This window comes from Salvelinus alpinus, chromosome 31 (assembly GCF_045679555.1).
Source record: "Salvelinus alpinus chromosome 31, SLU_Salpinus.1, whole genome shotgun sequence".
Taxonomy (NCBI): Eukaryota; Metazoa; Chordata; class Actinopteri; order Salmoniformes; family Salmonidae; genus Salvelinus; species Salvelinus alpinus.
Genome location: NC_092116.1, coordinates 17,648,523 through 17,669,959, shown reverse-complemented (window position 1 = coordinate 17,669,959; position 21,437 = coordinate 17,648,523). Strand labels below are relative to the sequence as shown.

General features: G+C 45.3%; 1 protein-coding gene across 2 annotated transcripts in view; it reads left to right on the top strand.

Moving 5' to 3' along the window:
• The window catches only part of LOC139561737 (sushi, von Willebrand factor type A, EGF and pentraxin domain-containing protein 1-like), a 207,787-nt gene that overhangs the window by 102,846 nt on the left and 83,504 nt on the right, over window positions 1–21,437 (top strand). The gene's annotated exons all lie outside the window — the stretch shown is intronic.

The window sequence follows — 21,437 nt, the reverse complement described above, 5'->3', positions numbered from 1 at the left end:
TCTCATGATTTGGTTGGGTCTAATTGTGCTGTTGTCCTGGGGCTCTGTGGGGTGTGTTTGTGTTTGTGAACAGAGCCCTAGGACCAGCTTGCTTAGGGGACTCTTCTCCAGGTTCATCTCTCTGTAGGTGATGGCTTTGTTATGGAAGGTTTGGGAATCGCTTCCTTTTAGGTGGTTGTAGAATTTAACGGCTCTTTTCTGGATTTTGATAATTAGTGGGTATCGGCCTAATTCTGCTCTGCATGCATTATTTGGTGTTCTACGTTGTACACGGAGGATATTTTTGCAGAATTCTGCATGCAGAGTCTCAATTTGGTGTTTGTCCCATTTTGTGAAATCTTGGTTGGTGAGCGGACCCCAGACCTCACAACCATAAAGGGCAATGGGCTCTATGACTGATTCAAGTATTTTTAGCCAGATCCTAATTGGTATGTTGAAATTTATGTTCCTTTTGATGGCATAGAAGGCCCTTCTTGCCTTGTCTCTCAGATCGTTCACAGCTTTGTGGAAGTTACCTGTGGTGCTGATGTTTAGGCCGAGGTATGTATAGTTTTTTGTGTGCTCTAGGGCAACGGTGTCTAGATGGAATTTGTGGTCCTGGTGACTGGACCTTTTTTGGAACACCATTATTTTGGTCTTACTGAGATTTACTGTCAGGGCCCAGGTCTGACAGAATCTGTGCAGAAGATCTAGGTGCTGCTGTAGGCCCTCCTTGGTTGGTGACAGAAGCACCAGATCATCAGCAAACAGTAGACATTTGACTTCGGATTCTAGTAGGGTGAGACCGGGTGCTGCAGACTGTTCTAGTGCCCGCGCCAATTCGTTGATATATATGTTGAAGAGGGTGGGGCTTAAGCTGCATCCCTGTCTCACCCCACGACCCTGTGTGAAGAAATGTGTGTGTTTTTTGCCAATTTTAACCGCACACTTGTTGTTTGTGTACATGGATTTTATAATGTCGTATGTTTTACCCCCAACACCACTTTCCATCAATTTGTATAGCAGACCCTCATGCCAAATTGAGTCGAAGGCTTTTTTGAAATCAACAAAGCATGAGAAGACTTTGCCTTTGTTTTGGTTTGTTTGGTTGTCAATTAGGGTGTGTAGGGTGAATACATGGTCTGTTGTACGGTAATTTGGTAAAAAGCCAATTTGACATTTGCTCAGTACATTGTTTTCATTGAGGAAATGTACGAGTCTGCTGTTAATGATAATGCAGAGTATTTTCCCAAGGTTACTGTTGACGCATATTCCACGGTAGTTATTGGGGTCAAATTTGTCTCCACTTTTGTGGATTGGGGTGATCAGTCCTTGGTTCCAAATATTGGGGAAGATGCCAGAGCTAAGGACGATGTTAAAGAGTTTTAGTATAGCCAATTGGAATTTGTTGTCTGTATATTTGATCATTTCATTAAGGATACCATCAACACCACAGGCCTTTTTGGGTTTGAGGGTTTTTATTTTGTCCTGTAACTCATTCAAGGTAATTGGAGAATCCAATGGGTTCTGGTAGTCTTTAATAGTTGATTCTAGGATTTGTATTTGATCATGTATATGTTTTTGTTCTTTATTCTTTGTTATAGAGCCAAAAAGATTGGAGAAGTGGTTTACCCATACATCTCCATTTTGGATAGATAATTCTTCGTGTTGTTGTTTGTTTAGTGTTTTCCAATTTTCCCAGAATTGGTTAGAGTCTATGGAGTCTTCAATTACATTGAGCTGATTTCTGACGTGCTGTTCCTTCTTTTTCCGTAGTGTATTTCTGTATTGTTTTAGTGATTCGCCATAGTGAAGGCGTAGACTCAGGTTTTCCGGGTCTCTATGTTTTTGGTTGGACAGGTTCCTCAATTTATTTCTTAGATTTTTGCATTCTTTATCAAACCATTTGTCATTGTTGTTCATTTTCTTCGGTTTTCTATTTGAGATTTTTAGATTTGATAGGGAAGCTGAGAGGTCAAATATACTGTTAAGATTTTCTACTGCCAAGTTTACACCTTCACTATTGCAGTGGAACATTTTACCCAGGAAGTTGTCTAAAAGGGATTGAATTTGCTGTTGCCTAATTGTTTTTTGGTAGGTTTCCAAACTGCATTCCTTCCATCTATAGCATTTCTTAATGTTACTCAGTTCCTTTGGCTTTGATGCCTCATGATTGAGTATTGCTCTGTTCAAGTAGACTGTGATTTTGCTGTGGTCTGATAGGGGTGTCAGTGGGCTGACTGTGAACGCTCTGAGAGACTCTGGGTTGAGGTCAGTGATAAAGTAGTCTACAGTGCTACTGCCAAGAGATGAGCTATAGGTGAACCTACCATAGGAGTCCCCTCGAAGCCTACCATTGACTATGTACATACCCAGCGTGCGACAGAGCTGCAGGAGTTGTGACCCGTTTTTGTTGGTTATGTTGTCATAGTTGTGCCTAGGGGGGCATATGGGGGAGGGAATGCTGTCACCTGCAGGCAGGTGTTTGTCCCCCTGTGTGCTGAGGGTGTCAGGTTCTTGTCCAGTTCTGGCATTTAGGTCGCCACAGACTAATACATGTCCCTGGGCCTGGAAATGATTGATTTCCCCCTCCAGGATGGAGAAGCTGTCTTTATTAAAGTATGGGGATTCTAGTGGGGGGATATAGGTAGCACACAGGAGGACATTTTTCTCTGTTAAGATAATTTCCTTTTGAATTTCTAGCCAAATGTAAAATGTTCCTGTTTTGATTAATTTAATGGAGTGAGTTAGGTCTGCTCTATACCAAATTAGCATTCCCCCTGAGTCCCTTCCCTGTTTCACACCTGGTAGTTTGGTGGATGGGACTACCAGCTCTCTGTAACCTAGAGGGCAACCAGTGGGTCCGTCTCCGCTATACCATGTTTCTTGCAGGATGACAATGTCTGCATTACCGATTTCTTTGGTGAAGTCCGTGTTCCTGCTCTTTAGGCCAAAGGCAGATGACCTCAGGCCTTGGATATTCCAGGATGATATAGTGAAGGCTTTTTGTTCCATAAAGTGTCCAATGTTGTTGGCCGTGTGGTTTGGCCTCAGGCCAGTAAGTGTGAGCAGAGCCTGCTGAGCATCTGGTACATGCCGTTGGCTTGGGCGAGTGTAAGAGTGGGGGTTGGGCCTGTTTGCCCGCTCACTACCTGGGCGTATGTGTGACTTCCATGTTGATGCTCTCTTTGCGGGGGTGGGGTGCATGGGGTGGGCAGGAGTGGCATAGGTCTGATCTCTCTCTCTCTCTCTCTCTCTCTCTCTCTCTCTCTCTCTCTCTCTCTCTCTCTCTCTCTCTCTCTCTCTCTCTCTCTCTCTCTCTCTCTCTCTCTCTCTCTCTCTCTCTCTCTCTCTCTCTCTCTCTCTCTCTCTCTCTCTCTCTCTCTCTCTCTCTCTCTCTCTCTCTCTCTCTCTCTCTCTCTCTCTCTCTCTCTCTCTCTCTCTCTCTCTCTCTCTCTCTCTCTCTCTCTCTCTCTCTCTCTCTCTCTCTATATCTCTCTATATATATATATATATATATCTATCTCTAACTCACGCGCTAGCGCTCACGCTCTCGAGAACAAGCTCTCTCACTCTCTCTCACAATCTCGCGCACTCTGGCTCAAGATCACAAGCACAAGCACTCTCTCTCTCTCTGTCGCGCGAATATCGCTCGAACTATAGAAATGTCTCTCTCTCGGACACTCACGCACATCCTTAAAAATGTTGGTGCCAAAACGAATCTTCGTCAGACCTGACGGATGGGAACGTTGTCAATAAAGCGGCGAATTGGGAGCATAGTTAGTGTGAGCTTTACAGATATGCTTAGATAGAAACACTTATGCAATAATATACTAATTATAGAGTCATATACAGTCATGTATATTCCTTCAGTTTACTATACCACAAAAAGTTCAATCATCATTTCTACTATATATTAGTGCTCCAGGGTCCATGTCCAAAAACTGTGTCAGAGAGGTGTGCTGATCTAGGATCAGGTTCCCCCTGTCCATATAGTCTTATTCATTATGATGTCAAAAAGGCAAAACTGATTCTAGATCAGCACCCCTGCTCTGAGAGCTTTAACACACAGTGTTCTGTGCTGGCTAATATGAAGGCCATGGCGTCATAGATCACCTAATACTGAACCTCTGTGGCTGGCACAGAGAACACACACACACACACACACACACACACACACACACACACACACACACACACACACACACACACACACACACACACACACACACACACACACACACACACACACACACACACACACACACACACACACACACACACATACTGTACACACATATACACAAGTCAAAGGGGGATGTTAGTACTGGACCTCTCTGGCTGGCACAGAGAACACACACACACACACACACACACACACACACACACACACACACACACACACACACACACACACACACACACACACACACACACACACACACACACACACACACACACACACACACACATACATACTGTACACACATACACACAAGTCAAAGGGTGATGTTAGTACTGGACCTCTCTGGCTGGCCGACCCACAGACTTGCTGACAGAGAATCTGGAGAGCTCATGTTTCAGTATGCAGTAAGGAAGTGTTTATGTGTGTGTCAGTGAACAGCTGAGTCAGGAACAGTAATGTATAGACAGGACATCAGACCTCAGCTATGTTTCAGTGTGCAGTAAGGAAGTGTTTATGTGTGTGTCAGTGAACAGCTGAGTCAGGAACAGTAATGTATAGACAGGACATCAGACCTCAGCTATGTTTCAGTGTGCAGTAAGGAAGTGTTTATGTGTGTGTCAGTGAACAGCTGAGTCAGGAACAGTAATGTATAGACAGGACATCAGACCTCAGCTATGTTTCAGTGAGTTTGATGACCTCACTCAGTATGCAGACACAGGGTCTTGCTTAAACACAAGCACAGACACACACACACACACACACACACACACACACACACACACACACACACACACACACACACACACACACACACACACACACACACACACACACACACACACACACACACGCACAGAGACACACAGAGACACACACAGACAGACACACACACACACACACACACACACACACACACACACACACACACACACACACACACACACACACACACACACACACACACACACACACACACACACACACACACACACACACACACACACACACACACACACACACACACACACCACACACACACACACACACACACACACACACACACACACACACATCATAGGGTAATAGTGAATCTCTCAGACAGACAGACAGAACATCCCCAAACAGCAGCCCTTGTGACAGGTACATCACCATAACTCTCTATGGGGCTCTAACCTGTCATCATCACTGCTGCTGGCCTGCTGGGAACTCACACACTCAGTCAGACAGATATACACACACACTCAGACAGACAGATATACACACACACTCAGACAGACAGATACACACACTCAGTCAGACAGATGTACACACACACTCAGTCAGACAGATACACACACTCAGTCAGACAGATGTACACTCAGTCAGACAGATGTACACTCAGACAGACAGATGTACACTCAGTCAGACAGATACACACACTCATTCAGACAGATACACACACTCAGACAGACAGATACACACACACACACACTCAGACAGACAGATACACACACTCAGACAGACAGATACACACACACACACTCAGACAGACAGATACACACACTCATTCAGACAGATACACACACTCAGTCAGACAGATGTACACTCAGTCAGACAGATACACACACTCAGACAGACAGATGTACACTCAGACAGACAGATATACACACACACTCAGACAGACAGATACACACACTCAGACAGACAGATACACACACACACACACTCAGACAGACAGATATACACACACACTCAGACAGACAGATACACACACTCAGACAGACAGATACACACACACACACACTCAGACAGACAGATACACACACTCATTCAGACAGATACACACACTCAGTCAGACAGATACACATGCATGCATTCAAGCACACACACAGTATAGACTAAATATTTGAGCACATGCACACACACACACACACACACACACACACACACACACACACACACACACACACACACACACACACACACACACACACACACACACACACACACACACACACACACACACACACACACACACACACACACACACACACACACACATTACCTTCCTGCCAAGGTCCACACACGATATGCCATCAACAAGCAAACAGAAATAACCACGTTGTGGTTTTCAACCAAGGCGGCGAGACGACGTCACTCGGACGTTACTCCAACGTCAGCATGTTTTGTTTTTCCATCAGGCCCACGCCCTGATTCCCACACACACACACACACACACACACACACACACACACACACACACACACACACACACACACACACACACACACACACACACACACACACACACACACACACACACACACACACACACACACACACAGACACGCCCTGGTCCCTGGTGCTGCCTGGGTTATATTTAGTCGGAGACTGACTGCCTGGCAGGGTAGACACGGCCAGGACACCACTCAGCCAGACATGTCAGACTGGTTGGAATAAAAACGGTTCTCCTCTCCTCTACTGTGTCTGATAGACCAGTGGTTCTACTCTACTCTACTGTGTCTGTTAGACCAGTGGTTCTACTCTACTCTACTGTGTCTGTTAGACCAGTGGTTCTACTCTACTCTACTGTGTCTGTTAGACCAGTGGTTCTACTCTACTCTACTGTGTCTGTTAGACCAGTGGTTCTACTCTACTCTACTGTGTCTGTTAGACCAGTGGTTCTACTCTACTGTGTCTGTTAGACCAGTGGTTCTACTCTACTGTGTCTGTTAGACCAGTGGTTCTACTCTACTGTGTCTGTTAGACCAGTGGTTCTACTCTACTCTACTGTGTCTGTTAGACCAGTGGTTCTACTCTACTCTACTGTGTCTGTTAGACCAGTGGTTCTACTCTACTGTGTCTGTTAGACCAGTGGTTCTACTCTACTCTACTTTGTCTGTTAGAACCGGTGGTTCTACTCTACTGTGTCTGTTAGACCAGTGGTTCTACTCTACTGTGTCTGTTAGACCAGTGGTTCTACTCTACTCTACTGTGTCTGTTAGAACCGGTGGTTCTACTCTACTGTGTCTGTTAGACCAGTGATTCTACTCTACTCTACTGTGTCTGATAGACCAGTGGTTCTACTCTACTCTACTGTGTCTGTTAGACCAGTGGTTCTCCTCTACTCTACTGTGTCTGTTAGACCAGTGGTTCTACTCTACTCTACTGTGTCTGTTAGACCAGTGGTTCTCCTCTACTCTACTGTGTCTGTTAGACCAGTGGTTCTACTCTACTCTACTGTGTCTGTTAGAACCGGTGGTTCTACTCTACTCTACTGTGTCTGATAGACCAGTGGTTCTACTCTACTCTACTGTGTCTGTTAGACCAGTGGTTCTACTCTACTCTACTGTGTCTGTTAGACCAGTGATTCTACTCTACTCTACTGTGTCTGATAGACCAGTGGTTCTACTCTACTGTGTCTGTTAGACCAGTGGTTCTACTCTACTCTACTGTGTCTGTTAGACCAGTGATTCTACTCTACTGTGTCTGCTAGACCAGTGGTTCTACTCTACTCTACTGTGTCTGTTAGACCAGTGATTCTACTCTACTGTGTCTGTTAGACCAGTGGTTCTACTCTACTCTACTGTGTCTGATAGACCAGTGGTTCTACTCTACTGTGTCTGCTAGACCAGTGGTTCTACTCTACTCTACTGTGTCTGTTAGACCAGTGGTTCTACTCTACTCTACTGTGTCTGTTAGACCAGTGGTTCTACTCTACTCTACTGTGTCTGTTAGAACCGGTGGTTCTACTCTACTGTGTCTGTTAGACCAGTGATTCTACTCTACTCTACTGTGTCTGTTAGACCAGTGGTTCTACTCTACTGTGTCTGTTAGACCAGTGGTTCTACTCTACTCTACTGTGTCTGTTAGACCAGTGGTTCTACTCTACTCTACTGTGTCTGTTAGACCAGTGGTTCTACTCTACTTTACTGTGTCTGTTAGACCAGTGGTTCTACTCTACTCTACTGTGTCTGTTAGACCAGTGGTTCTACTCTACTCTACTGTGTCTGTTAGACCAGTGGTTCTACTCTACTGTGTCTGATAGACCAGTGGTTCTACTCTACTCTACTGTGTCTGTTAGACCAGTGGTTCTCCTCTACTCTACTGTGTCTGTTAGACCAGTGGTTCTACTCTACTCTACTGTGTCTGTTAGACCAGTGGTTCTACTCTACTCTACTGTGTCTGTTAGACCAGTGGTTCTACTCTACTATGTCTGTTAGACCAGTGGTTCTACTCTACTCTACTGTGTCTGTTAGACCAGTGGTTCTACTCTACTCTACTGTGTCTGTTAGACCAGTGGTTCTACTCTACTGTGTCTGTTAGACCAGTGGTTCTACTCTACTCTACTGTGTCTGTTAGAGCAGTGGTTCTACTCTACTCTACTGTGTCTGCTAGACCAGTGGTTCTACTCTACTCTACTGTGTCTGTTAGACCAGTGGTTCTACTCTACTCTACTCTGTCTGTTAGACCAGTGGTTCTACTCTACTCTACTGTGTCTGTTAGACCAGTGGTTCTACTCTACTCTACTGTGTCTGTTAGACCAGTGGTTCTACTCTACTCTACTGTGTCTGTTAGACCAGTGGTTCTCCTCTCCTCTACTGTGTCTGTTAGACCAGTGGTTCTCCTCTACTCTACTGTGTCTGTTAGACCAGTGGTTCTACTCTACTCTACTGTGTCTGTTAGACCAGTGGTTGTACTCTACTCTACTGTGTCTGTTAGACCAGTGGTTCTCCTCTACTCTACTGTGTCTGTTAGACCAGTGGTTCTACTCTACTCTACTGTGTCTGTTAGACCAGTGGTTCTCCTCTACTCTACTGTGTCTGTTAGACCAGTGGTTCTACTCTACTCTACTGTGTCTGTTAGACCAGTGGTTCTACTCTACTGTGTCTGTTAGACCAGTGGTTCTCCTCTACTCTACTGTGTCTGATAGACCAGTGGTTCTACTCTACTCTACTGTGTCTGTTAGACCAGTGGTTCTACTCTACTCTACTGTGTCTGTTAGACCAGTGGTTCTACTCTACTCTACTGTGTCTGTTAGACCAGTGATTCTACTCTACTCTACTGTGTCTGATAGACCAGTGGTTCTCCTCTACTCTACTGTGTCTGATAGACCAGTGGTTCTACTCTACTGTGTCTGTTAGACCAGTGGTTCTACTCTACTCTACTGTGTCTGTTAGACCAGTGATTCTACTCTACTCTACTGTGTCTGATAGACCAGTGGTTCTCCTCTACTCTACTGTGTCTGATAGACCAGTGGTTCTACTCTACTGTGTCTGTTAGACCAGTGGTTCTACTCTACTCTACTGTGTCTGTTAGACCAGTGGTTCTACTCTACTCTACTGTGTCTGTTAGACCAGTGGTTCTACTCTACTCTACTGTGTCTGTTAGACCAGTGGTTCTACTCTACTCTACTGTGTCTGTTAGACCAGTGGTTCTACTCTACTCTACTGTGTCTGTTAGACCAGTGGTTCTACTCTACTCTACTGTGTCTGTTAGACCAGTGGTTCTACTCTACTGTGTCTGTTAGACCAGTGTTTCTACTCTACTCTACTGTGTCTGTTAGACCAGTAGTTCTACTCTACTCTACTGTGTCTGTTAGACCAGTGGTTCTACTCTACTCTACTGTGTCTGCTAGACCAGTGGTTCTCCTCTACTCTACTGTGTCTGATAGACCAGTGGTTCTACTCTACTCTACTGTGTCTGTTAGACCAGTGGTTCTACTCTACTCTACTGTGTCTGTTAGACCAGTGGTTCTACTCTACTCTACTGTGTCTGTTAGACCAGTGGTTCTCCTCTACTCTACTGTGTCTGTTAGACCAGTGGTTCTACTCTACTCTACTGTGTCTGTTAGACCAGTGGTTCTACTCTACTGTGTCTGTTAGACCAGTGGTTCTACTCTACTCTACTGTGTCTGTTAGACCAGTGGTTCTCCTCTACTCTACTGTGTCTGTTAGACCAGTGGTTCTCCTCTACTCTACTGTGTCTGTTAGACCAGTGGTTCTACTCTACTCTACTGTGTCTGTTAGACCAGTGGTTCTACTCTACTGTGTCTGTTAGACCAGTGGTTCTACTCTACTGTGTCTGTTAGACCAGTGGTTCTACTCTACTCTACTGTGTCTGTTAGACCAGTGGTTCTACTCTACTCTACTGTGTCTGTTAGACCAGTGGTTCTCCTCTACTCTACTGTGTCTGATAGACCAGTGGTTCTACTCTACTCTACTGTGTCTGATAGACCAGTGGTTCTCCTCTACTCTACTGTGTCTGATAGACCAGTGGTTCTACTCTACTCTACTGTGTCTGATAGACCAGTGGTTCTACTCTACTCTACTGTGTCTGTTAGACCAGTGGTTCTACTCTACTGTGTCTGTTAGACCAGTGGTTCTACTCTACTGTGTCTGTTCGACCAGTGGTTCTACTCTACTCTACTGTGTCTGTTAGACCAGTGGTTCTACTCTACTCTACTGTGTCTGTTCGACCAGTGGTTCTCCTCTACTCTACTGTGTCTGATAGACCAGTGGTTCTACTCTACTCTACTGTGTCTGATAGACCAGTGGTTCTCCTCTACTCTACTGTGTCTGATAGACCAGTGGTTCTACTCTACTCTACTGTGTCTGATAGACCAGTGGTTCTACTCTACTCTACTGTGTCTGTTAGACCAGTGGTTCTACTCTACTGTGTCTGATAGACCAGTGGTTCTACTCTACTCTACTGTGTCTGCTAGACCAGTGGTTCTACTCTACTGTGTCTGTTAGACCAGTGGTTCTACTCTACTCTACTGTGTCTGTTAGACCAGTGGTTCTACTCTACTGTGTCTGTTAGACCAGTGGTTCTACTCTACTGTGTCTGTTAGACCAGTGGTTCTACTCTACTCTACTGTGTCTGTTAGACCAGTGGTTCTACTCTACTCTACTGTGTCTGTTAGACCAGTGGTTCTCCTCTACTCTACTGTGTCTGATAGACCAGTGGTTCTACTCTACTCTACTGTGTCTGATAGACCAGTGGTTCTCCTCTACTCTACTGTGTCTGATAGACCAGTGGTTCTACTCTACTCTACTGTGTCTGATAGACCAGTGGTTCTACTCTACTCTACTGTGTCTGTTAGACCAGTGGTTCTACTCTACTGTGTCTGTTAGACCAGTGGTTCTACTCTACTGTGTCTGTTCGACCAGTGGTTCTACTCTACTCTACTGTGTCTGTTAGACCAGTGGTTCTACTCTACTCTACTGTGTCTGTTCGACCAGTGGTTCTCCTCTACTCTACTGTGTCTGATAGACCAGTGGTTCTACTCTACTCTACTGTGTCTGATAGACCAGTGGTTCTCCTCTACTCTACTGTGTCTGATAGACCAGTGGTTCTACTCTACTCTACTGTGTCTGATAGACCAGTGGTTCTACTCTACTCTACTGTGTCTGTTAGACCAGTGGTTCTACTCTACTGTGTCTGATAGACCAGTGGTTCTACTCTACTCTACTGTGTCTGCTAGACCAGTGGTTCTACTCTACTGTGTCTGTTAGACCAGTGGTTCTACTCTACTCTACTGTGTCTGTTAGACCAGTGGTTCTACTCTACTCTACTGTGTCTGCTAGACCAGTGGTTCTACTCTACTGTGTCTGTTAGACCAATGGTTCTACTCTACTGTGTCTGTTAGACCAGTGGTTCTACTCTACTCTACTGTGTCTGCTAGACCAGTGGTTCTACTCTACTCTACTGTGTCTGTTAGACCAGTGGTTCTACTCTACTCTACTGTGTCTGCTAGACTAGTGGTTCTACTCTACTCTACTGTGTCTGTTAGACCAGTGGTTCTACTCTACTCTACTGTGTCTGCTAGACTAGTGTTTCTACTCTACTCTACTGTGTCTGCTAGACCAATGGTTCTACTCTACTGTGTCTGTTAGACCAGTGGTTCTACTCTACTCTATTGTGTCTGTTCGACCAGTGGTTCTACTCTACTGTGTCTGTTAGACCAGTGGTTCTACTCTACTCTACTGTGTCTGTTAGACCAGTGGTTCTACTCTACTCTACTGTGTCTGTTAGACCAGTGGTTCTACTCTACTGTGTCTGTTAGACCAGTGTTTCTACTCTACTCTACTGTGTCTGTTAGACCAGTAGTTCTACTCTACTCTACTGTGTCTGTTAGACCAGTGGTTCTACTCTACTCTACTGTGTCTGCTAGACCAGTGGTTCTCCTCTACTCTACTGTGTCTGATAGACCAGTGGTTCTACTCTACTCTACTGTGTCTGTTAGACCAGTGGTTCTACTCTACTCTACTGTGTCTGTTAGACCAGTGGTTCTCCTCTACTCTACTGTGTCTGTTAGACCAGTGGTTCTACTCTACTGTGTCTGTTAGACCAGTGGTTCTACTCTACTCTACTGTGTCTGTTAGACCAGTGGTTCTCCTCTACTCTACTGTGTCTGTTAGACCAGTGGTTCTCCTCTACTCTACTGTGTCTGTTAGACCAGTGGTTCTACTCTACTCTACTGTGTCTGTTAGACCAGTGGTTCTACTCTACTGTGTCTGTTAGACCAGTGGTTCTACTCTACTGTGTCTGTTCGACCAGTGGTTCTACTCTACTCTACTGTGTCTGTTAGACCAGTGGTTCTACTCTACTCTACTGTGTCTGTTAGACCAGTGGTTCTCCTCTACTCTACTGTGTCTGATAGACCAGTGGTTCTACTCTACTCTACTGTGTCTGATAGACCAGTGGTTCTCCTCTACTCTACTGTGTCTGATAGACCAGTGGTTCTACTCTACTCTACTGTGTCTGATAGACCAGTGGTTCTACTCTACTCTACTGTGTCTGTTAGACCAGTGGTTCTACTCTACTGTGTCTGTTAGACCAGTGGTTCTACTCTACTGTGTCTGTTCGACCAGTGGTTCTACTCTACTCTACTGTGTCTGTTAGACCAGTGGTTCTACTCTACTCTACTGTGTCTGTTAGACCAGTGGTTCTACTCTACTCTACTGTGTCTGTTAGACCAGTGGTTCTACTCTACTGTGTCTGTTAGACCAGTGTTTCTACTCTACTCTACTGTGTCTGTTAGACCAGTAGTTCTACTCTACTCTACTGTGTCTGTTAGACCAGTGGTTCTACTCTACTCTACTGTGTCTGCTAGACCAGTGGTTCTCCTCTACTCTACTGTGTCTGATAGACCAGTGGTTCTACTCTACTCTACTGTGTCTGTTAGACCAGTGGTTCTACTCTACTCTACTGTGTCTGTTAGACCAGTGGTTCTCCTCTACTCTACTGTGTCTGTTAGACCAGTGGTTCTACTCTACTGTGTCTGTTAGACCAGTGGTTCTACTCTACTCTACTGTGTCTGTTAGACCAGTGGTTCTCCTCTACTCTACTGTGTCTGTTAGACCAGTGGTTCTCCTCTACTCTACTGTGTCTGTTAGACCAGTGGTTCTACTCTACTCTACTGTGTCTGTTAGACCAGTGGTTCTACTCTACTGTGTCTGTTAGACCAGTGGTTCTACTCTACTGTGTCTGTTCGACCAGTGGTTCTACTCTACTCTACTGTGTCTGTTAGACCAGTGGTTCTACTCTACTCTACTGTGTCTGTTAGACCAGTGGTTCTCCTCTACTCTACTGTGTCTGATAGACCAGTGGTTCTACTCTACTCTACTGTGTCTGATAGACCAGTGGTTCTCCTCTACTCTACTGTGTCTGATAGACCAGTGGTTCTACTCTACTCTACTGTGTCTGATAGACCAGTGGTTCTACTCTACTCTACTGTGTCTGTTAGACCAGTGGTTCTACTCTACTGTGTCTGTTAGACCAGTGGTTCTACTCTACTGTGTCTGTTCGACCAGTGGTTCTACTCTACTCTACTGTGTCTGTTAGACCAGTGGTTCTACTCTACTCTACTGTGTCTGTTAGACCAGTGGTTCTCCTCTACTCTACTGTGTCTGATAGACCAGTGGTTCTACTCTACTCTACTGTGTCTGATAGACCAGTGGTTCTCCTCTACTCTACTGTGTCTGATAGACCAGTGGTTCTACTCTACTCTACTGTGTCTGATAGACCAGTGGTTCTACTCTACTCTACTGTGTCTGTTAGACCAGTGGTTCTACTCTACTGTGTCTGATAGACCAGTGGTTCTACTCTACTCTACTGTGTCTGTTAGACCAGTGGTTCTACTCTACTCTACTGTGTCTGCTAGACCAGTGGTTCTACTCTACTGTGTCTGTTAGACCAGTGGTTCTACTCTACTCTACTGTGTCTGTTAGACCAGTGGTTCTACTCTACTCTACTGTGTCTGCTAGACCAGTGGTTCTACCTCTACTCTACTGTGTCTGATAGACCAGTGGTTCTACTCTACTCTACTGTGTCTGTTAGACCAGTGGTTCTACTCTACTCTACTGTGTCTGTTAGACCAGTGGTTCTCCTCTACTCTACTGTGTCTGTTAGACCAGTGGTTCTCTCTACTCTACTGTGTCTGTTAGACCAGTGGTTCTACTCTACTCTACTGTGTCTGTTAGACCAGTGGTTCTCCTCTACTCTACTGTGTCTGTTAGACCAGTGGTTCTCCTCTACTCTACTGTGTCTGTTAGACCAGTGGTTCTACTCTACTCTACTGTGTCTGTTAGACCAGTGGTTCTACTCTACTGTGTCTGTTAGACCAGTGGTTCTACTCTACTGTGTCTGTTCGACCAGTGGTTCTACTCTACTCTACTGTGTCTGTTAGACCAGTGGTTCTACTCTACTCTACTGTGTCTGTTAGACCAGTGGTTCTCCTCTACTCTACTGTGTCTGATAGACCAGTGGTTCTACTCTACTCTACTGTGTCTGATAGACCAGTGGTTCTCCTCTACTCTACTGTGTCTGATAGACCAGTGGTTCTACTCTACTCTACTGTGTCTGATAGACCAGTGGTTCTACTCTACTCTACTGTGTCTGTTAGACCAGTGGTTCTACTCTACTGTGTCTGTTAGACCAGTGGTTCTACTCTACTGTGTCTGTTCGACCAGTGGTTCTACTCTACTCTACTGTGTCTGTTAGACCAGTGGTTCTACTCTACTCTACTGTGTCTGTTAGACCAGTGGTTCTCCTCTACTCTACTGTGTCTGATAGACCAGTGGTTCTACTCTACTCTACTGTGTCTGATAGACCAGTGGTTCTCCTCTACTCTACTGTGTCTGATAGACCAGTGGTTCTACTCTACTCTACTGTGTCTGATAGACCAGTGGTTCTACTCTACTCTACTGTGTCTGTTAGACCAGTGGTTCTACTCTACTGTGTCTGATAGACCAGTGGTTCTACTCTACTCTACTGTGTCTGTTAGACCAGTGGTTCTACTCTACTCTACTGTGTCTGCTAGACCAGTGGTTCTACTCTACTGTGTCTGTTAGACCAGTGGTTCTACTCTACTCTACTGTGTCTGTTAGACCAGTGGTTCTACTCTACTCTACTGTGTCTGCTAGACCAGTGGTTCTACTCTACTGTGTCTGTTAGACCAATGGTTCTACTCTACTGTGTCTGCTAGACCAGTGGTTCTACTCTACTCTACTGTGTCTGTTAAACCAGTGGTTCTACTCTACTCTACTGTGTCTGCTAGACTAGTGGTTCTACTCTACTCTACTGTGTCTGTTAGACCAGTGGTTCTACTCTACTCTACTGTGTCTGCTAGACTAGTGTTTCTACTCTACTCTACTGTGTCTGCTAGACCAATGGTTCTACTCTACTGTGTCTGTTAGACCAGTGGTTCTACTCTACTCTTTTGTGTCTGTTCGACCAGTGGTTCTACTCTACTGTGTCTGTTAGACCAGTGGTTCTACTCTACTCTACTGTGTCTGTTAGACCAGTGGTTCTACTCTACTCTACTGTGTCTGTTAGACCAGTGGTTTACCTCTACTCTACTGTGTCTGTTAGACCAGTGGCTCTCTACTCTACTGTGTCTGTTAGACCAGTGGTTCTACTCTACTCTACTGTGTCTGTTAGACCAGTGGTTTCTACTCTACTGTGTCTGTTAGACCAGTGGTTCTACTCTACTCTACTGTGTCTGTTAGACCAGTGGTTCTACTCTACTCTACTGTGTCTGTTAGACCAGTGGTTCTCCTCTACTCTACTGTGTCTGATAGACCAGTGGTTCTACTCTACTCTACTGTGTCTGATAGACCAGTGGTTCTCCTCTACTCTACTGTGTCTGTTCAGACCAGTGGTTCTACTCTACTCTACTGTGTCTGTTAGACCAGTGGTTCTACTCTACTCTACTGTGTCTGTTAGACCAGTGGTTCTACTCTACTCTACTGTGTCTGAGAGACCAGTGGTTCTCCTCTACTCTACTGTGTCTGTTAGAACAGTGGTTCTACTCTACTGTGTCTGTTAGACCAGTGGTTCTACTCTACTCTACTGTGTCTGTTAGACCAGTGGTTCTACTCTACTCTACTGTGTCTGAGAGACCAGTGGTTCTCCTCTACTCTACTGTGTCTGTTAGACCAGTGGTTCTACTCTACGGTGTCTGTTAGACCAGTGGTTCTCCTCTACTCTACTGTGTCTGTTAGACCAGTGGTTCTCCTCTACTCTACTGTGTCTGTTAGACCAGTGGTTCTACTCTACTCTACTGTGTCTGTTAGACCAGTGGTTCTACTCTACTCTACTGTGTCTGAGAGACCAGTGGTTCTACTCTACTCTACTGTGTCTGTTAGACCAGTGGTTCTCCTCTACTCTACTGTGTCTGTTAGACCAGTGGTTCTACTCTACTCTACTGTGTCTGCTAGACCAGTGGTTCTACTCTACTCTACTGTGTCTGATAGACCAGTGGTTCTACTCTACTCTACTGTGTCTGTTAGACCAGTGGTTCTACTCTACTCTACTGTGTCTGTTAGACCAGTGGTTCTACTCTACTGTGTCTGTTAGACCAGTGGTTCTACTCTACTCTACTGTGTCTGTTAGACCAGTGGTTCTACTCTACTCTACTGTGTCTGTTAGACCAGTGGTTCTACTCTACTCTACTGTGTCTGTTAGACCAGTGATTCTACTCTACTCTACTGTGTCTGATAGACCAGTGGTTCTCCTCTACTCTACTGTGTCTGTTAGACCAGTGGTTCTACTCTACTCTACTGTGTCTGAGAGACCAGTGGTTCTCCTCTACTCTACTGTGTCTGTTAGACCAGTGGTTCTACTCTACGGTGTCTGTTAGACCAGTGGTTCTCCTCTACTCTACTGTGTCTGTTAGACCAGTGGTTCTCCTCTACTCTACTGTGTCTGTTAGACCAGTGGTTCTACTCTACTGTGTCTGTTAGACCAGTGGTTCTACTCTACTCTACTGTGTCTGTTAGACCAGTGGTTCTACTCTACTCTACTGTGTCTGAGAGACCAGTGGTTCTCCTCTACTCTACTGTGTCTGTTAGACCAGTGGTTCTACTCTACGGTGTCTGTTAGACCAGTGGTTCTCCTCTACTCTACGGTGTCTGTTAGACCAGTGGTTCTACTCTACTCTACTGTGTCTGTTAGACCAGTGGTTCTACTCTACTCTACTGTGTCTGTTAGACCAGTGATTCTACTCTACTCTACTGTGTCTGATAGACCAGTGGTTCTCCTCTACTCTACTGTGTCTGTTAGACCAGTGGTTCTACTCTACTCTACTGTGTCTGATAGACCAGTGGTTCTACTCTACTCTACTGTGTCTGATAGACCAGTGGTTCTCCTCTACTCTACTGTGTCTGTTAGACCAGTGGTTCTACTCTACTCTACTGTGTCTGTTAGACCAGTGGTTCTACTCTACTCTACTGTGTCTGTTAGACCAGTGGTTCTACTCTACTCTACTGTGTCTGTTAGACCAGTGGTTCTACTCTACTCTACTGTGTCTGTTAGACCAGTGGTTCTCTACTCTACTGTGTCTGTTAGACCAGTGGTTCTACTCTACTCTACTGTGTCTGTTAGACCAGTGGTTCTACTCTACTCTACTGTGTCTGTTAGACCAGTGGTTCTACTCTACTCTACTGTGTCTGTTAGACCAGTGGTTCTACTCTACTCTACTGTGTCTGTTAGACCAGTGGTTCTACTCTACTCTACTGTGTCTGTTAGACCAGTGGTTCTACTCTACTGTGTCTGTAGACCAGTGGTTCTACTCTACTGTGTCTGTTAGACCAGTGGTTCTACTCTACTCTACTGTGTCTGTTAGACCAGTGGTTCTCTCTACTCTACTGTGTCTGTTAGACCAGTGGTTCTACTCTACTCTACTGTGTCTGTTAGACCAGTGGTTCTACTCTACTCTACTGTGTCTGTTAGACCAGTGGTTCTACCTCTACTCTACTGTGTCTGTTAGACCAGTGGTTCTACTCTACTCTACTGTGTCTGTTAGACCAGTGGTTCTACTCTACTCTACTGTGTCTGTTAGACCAGTGGTTCTCTCTACTCTACTGTGTCTGGAGACCAGTGGTTCTCTCTACTCTACTGTGTCTGTTAGAACAGTGGTTCTACTCTACTGTGTCTGTTAGACCAGTGGTTCTACTCTACTCTACTGTGTCTGTTAGACCAGTGGTTCTCTCTACTCTACTGTGTCTGTTAGACCAGTGGTTCTCCTCTACTCTACTGTGTCTGTTAGACCAGTGGTTCTACTCTACGGTGTCTGTTAGACCAGTGGTTCTCCTCTACTCTACTGTGTCTGTTAGACCAGTGGTTCTCCTCTACTCTACTGTGTCTGTTAGACCAGTGGTTCTACTCTACTCTACTGTGTCTGTTAGACCAGTGGTTCTACTCTACTCTACTGTGTCTGATAGACCAGTGGTTCTACTCTACTCTACTGTGTCTGTTAGACCAGTGGTTCTCCTCTACTCTACTGTGTCTGTTAGACCAGTGGTTCTACTCTACTCTACTGTGTCTGCTAGACCAGTGGTTCTACTCTACTCTACTGTGTCTGATAGACCAGTGGTTCTCCTCTACTCTACTGTGTCTGTTAGACCAGTGGTTCTACTCTACTCTACTGTGTCTGTTAGACCAGTGGTTCTACTCTACTGTGTCTGTTAGACCAGTGGTTCTACTCTACTCTACTGTGTCTGTTAGACCAGTGGTTCTACTCTACTCTACTGTGTCTGTTAGACCAGTGGTTCTACTCTACTCTACTGTGTCTGTTAGACCAGTGATTCTACTCTACTCTACTGTGTCTGATAGACCAGTGGTTCTCCTCTACTCTACTGTGTCTGTTAGACCAGTGGTTCTACTCTACTCTACTGTGTCTGAGAGACCAGTGGTTCTCCTCTACTCTACTGTGTCTGTTAGACCAGTGGTTCTACTCTACGGTGTCTGTTAGACCAGTGGTTCTCCTCTACTCTACTGTGTCTGTTAGACCAGTGGTTCTCCTCTACTCTACTGTGTCTGTTAGACCAGTGGTTCTACTCTACTGTGTCTGTTAGACCAGTGGTTCTACTCTACTCTACTGTGTCTGTTAGACCAGTGGTTCTACTCTACTCTACTGTGTCTGAGAGACCAGTGGTTCTCCTCTACTCTACTGTGTCTGTTAGACCAGTGGTTCTACTCTACGGTGTCTGTTAGACCAGTGGTTCTCCTCTACTCTACGGTGTCTGTTAGACCAGTGGTTCTACTCTACTCTACTGTGTCTGTTAGACCAGTGGTTCTACTCTACTCTACTGTGTCTGTTAGACCAGTGATTCTACTCTACTCTACTGTGTCTGATAGACCAGTGGTTCTCCTCTACTCTACTGTGTCTGTTAGACCAGTGGTTCTACTCTACTCTACTGTGTCTGATAGACCAGTGGTTCTACTCTACTCTACTGTGTCTGATAGACCAGTGGTTCTCCTCTACTCTACTGTGTCTGTTAGACCAGTGGTTCTACTCTACTCTACTGTGTCTGTTAGACCAGTGATTCTACTCTACTCTACTGTGTCTGTTAGACCAGTGGTTCTACTCTACTCTACTGTGTCTGTTAGACCAGTGGTTCTACTCTACTCTACTGTGTCTGTTAGACCAGTGATTCTACTCTACTCTACTGTGTCTGATAGACCAGTGGTTCTCCTCTACTCTACTGTGTCTGTTAGACCAGTGGTTCTACTCTACTCTACTGTGTCTGTTAGACCAGTGGTTCTACTCTCCTCTACTGTGTCTGTTAGACCAGTGGTTCTACTCTACTCTACTGTGTCTGTTAGACCAGTGGTTCTACTCTACTCTACTGTGTCTGTTAGACCAGTGGTTCTACTCTACTCTACTGTGTCTGTTAGACCAGTGGTTCTACTCTACTCTACTGTGTCTGTTAGACCAGTGGTTCTACTCTCCTCTACTGTGTCTGTTAGACCAGTGGTTCTACTCTACTCTACTGTGTCTGTTAGACCAGTGGTTCTACTCTACTCTACTGTGTCTGTTAGACCAGTGGTTCTCCTCTACTCTACTGTGTCTGTTAGACCAGTGGTTCTACTCTACTGTGTCTGTTAGACCAGTGGTTCTACTCTACTCTACTGTGTCTGGTAGACCAGTGGTTCTACTCTACTCTACTGTGTCTGTTAGACCAGTGGTTCTACTCTACTCTACTGTGTCTGTTAGACCAGTGGTTCTACTCTACTGTGTCTGTTAGACCAGTGGTTCTCCTCTACTCTACTGTGTCTGTTAGACCAGTGGTTCTACTCTACTCTACTGTGTCTGATAGACCAGTGGTTCTCCTCTACTCTACTGTGTCTGTTCGACCAGTGGTTCTACTCTACTCTACTGTGTCTGTTAGACCAGTGGTTCTACTCTACTCTACTGTGTCTGTTAGACCAGTGGTTCTACTCTACTCTACTGTGTCTGAGAGACCAGTGGTTCTCCTCTACTCTACTGTGTCTGTTAGAACAGTGGTTCTACTCTACTGTGTCTGTTAGACCAGTGGTTCTACTCTACTCTACTGTGTCTGTTAGACCAGTGGTTCTACTCTACTCTACTGTGTCTGAGAGACCAGTGGTTCTCCTCTACTCTACTGTGTCTGTTAGACCAGTGGTTCTACTCTACGGTGTCTGTTAGACCAGTGGTTCTCCTCTACTCTACTGTGTCTGTTAGACCAGTGGTTCTCCTCTACTCTACTGTGTCTGTTAGACCAGTGGTTCTACTCTACTCTACTGTGTCTGTTAGACCAGTGGTTCTACTCTACTCTACTGTGTCTGAGAGACCAGTGGTTCTACTCTACTCTACTGTGTCTGTTAGACCAGTGGTTCTCCTCTACTCTACTGTGTCTGTTAGACCAGTGGTTCTACTCTACTCTACTGTGTCTGCTAGACCAGTGGTTCTACTCTACTCTACTGTGTCTGATAGACCAGTGGTTCTACTCTACTCTACTGTGTCTGTTAGACCAGTGGTTCT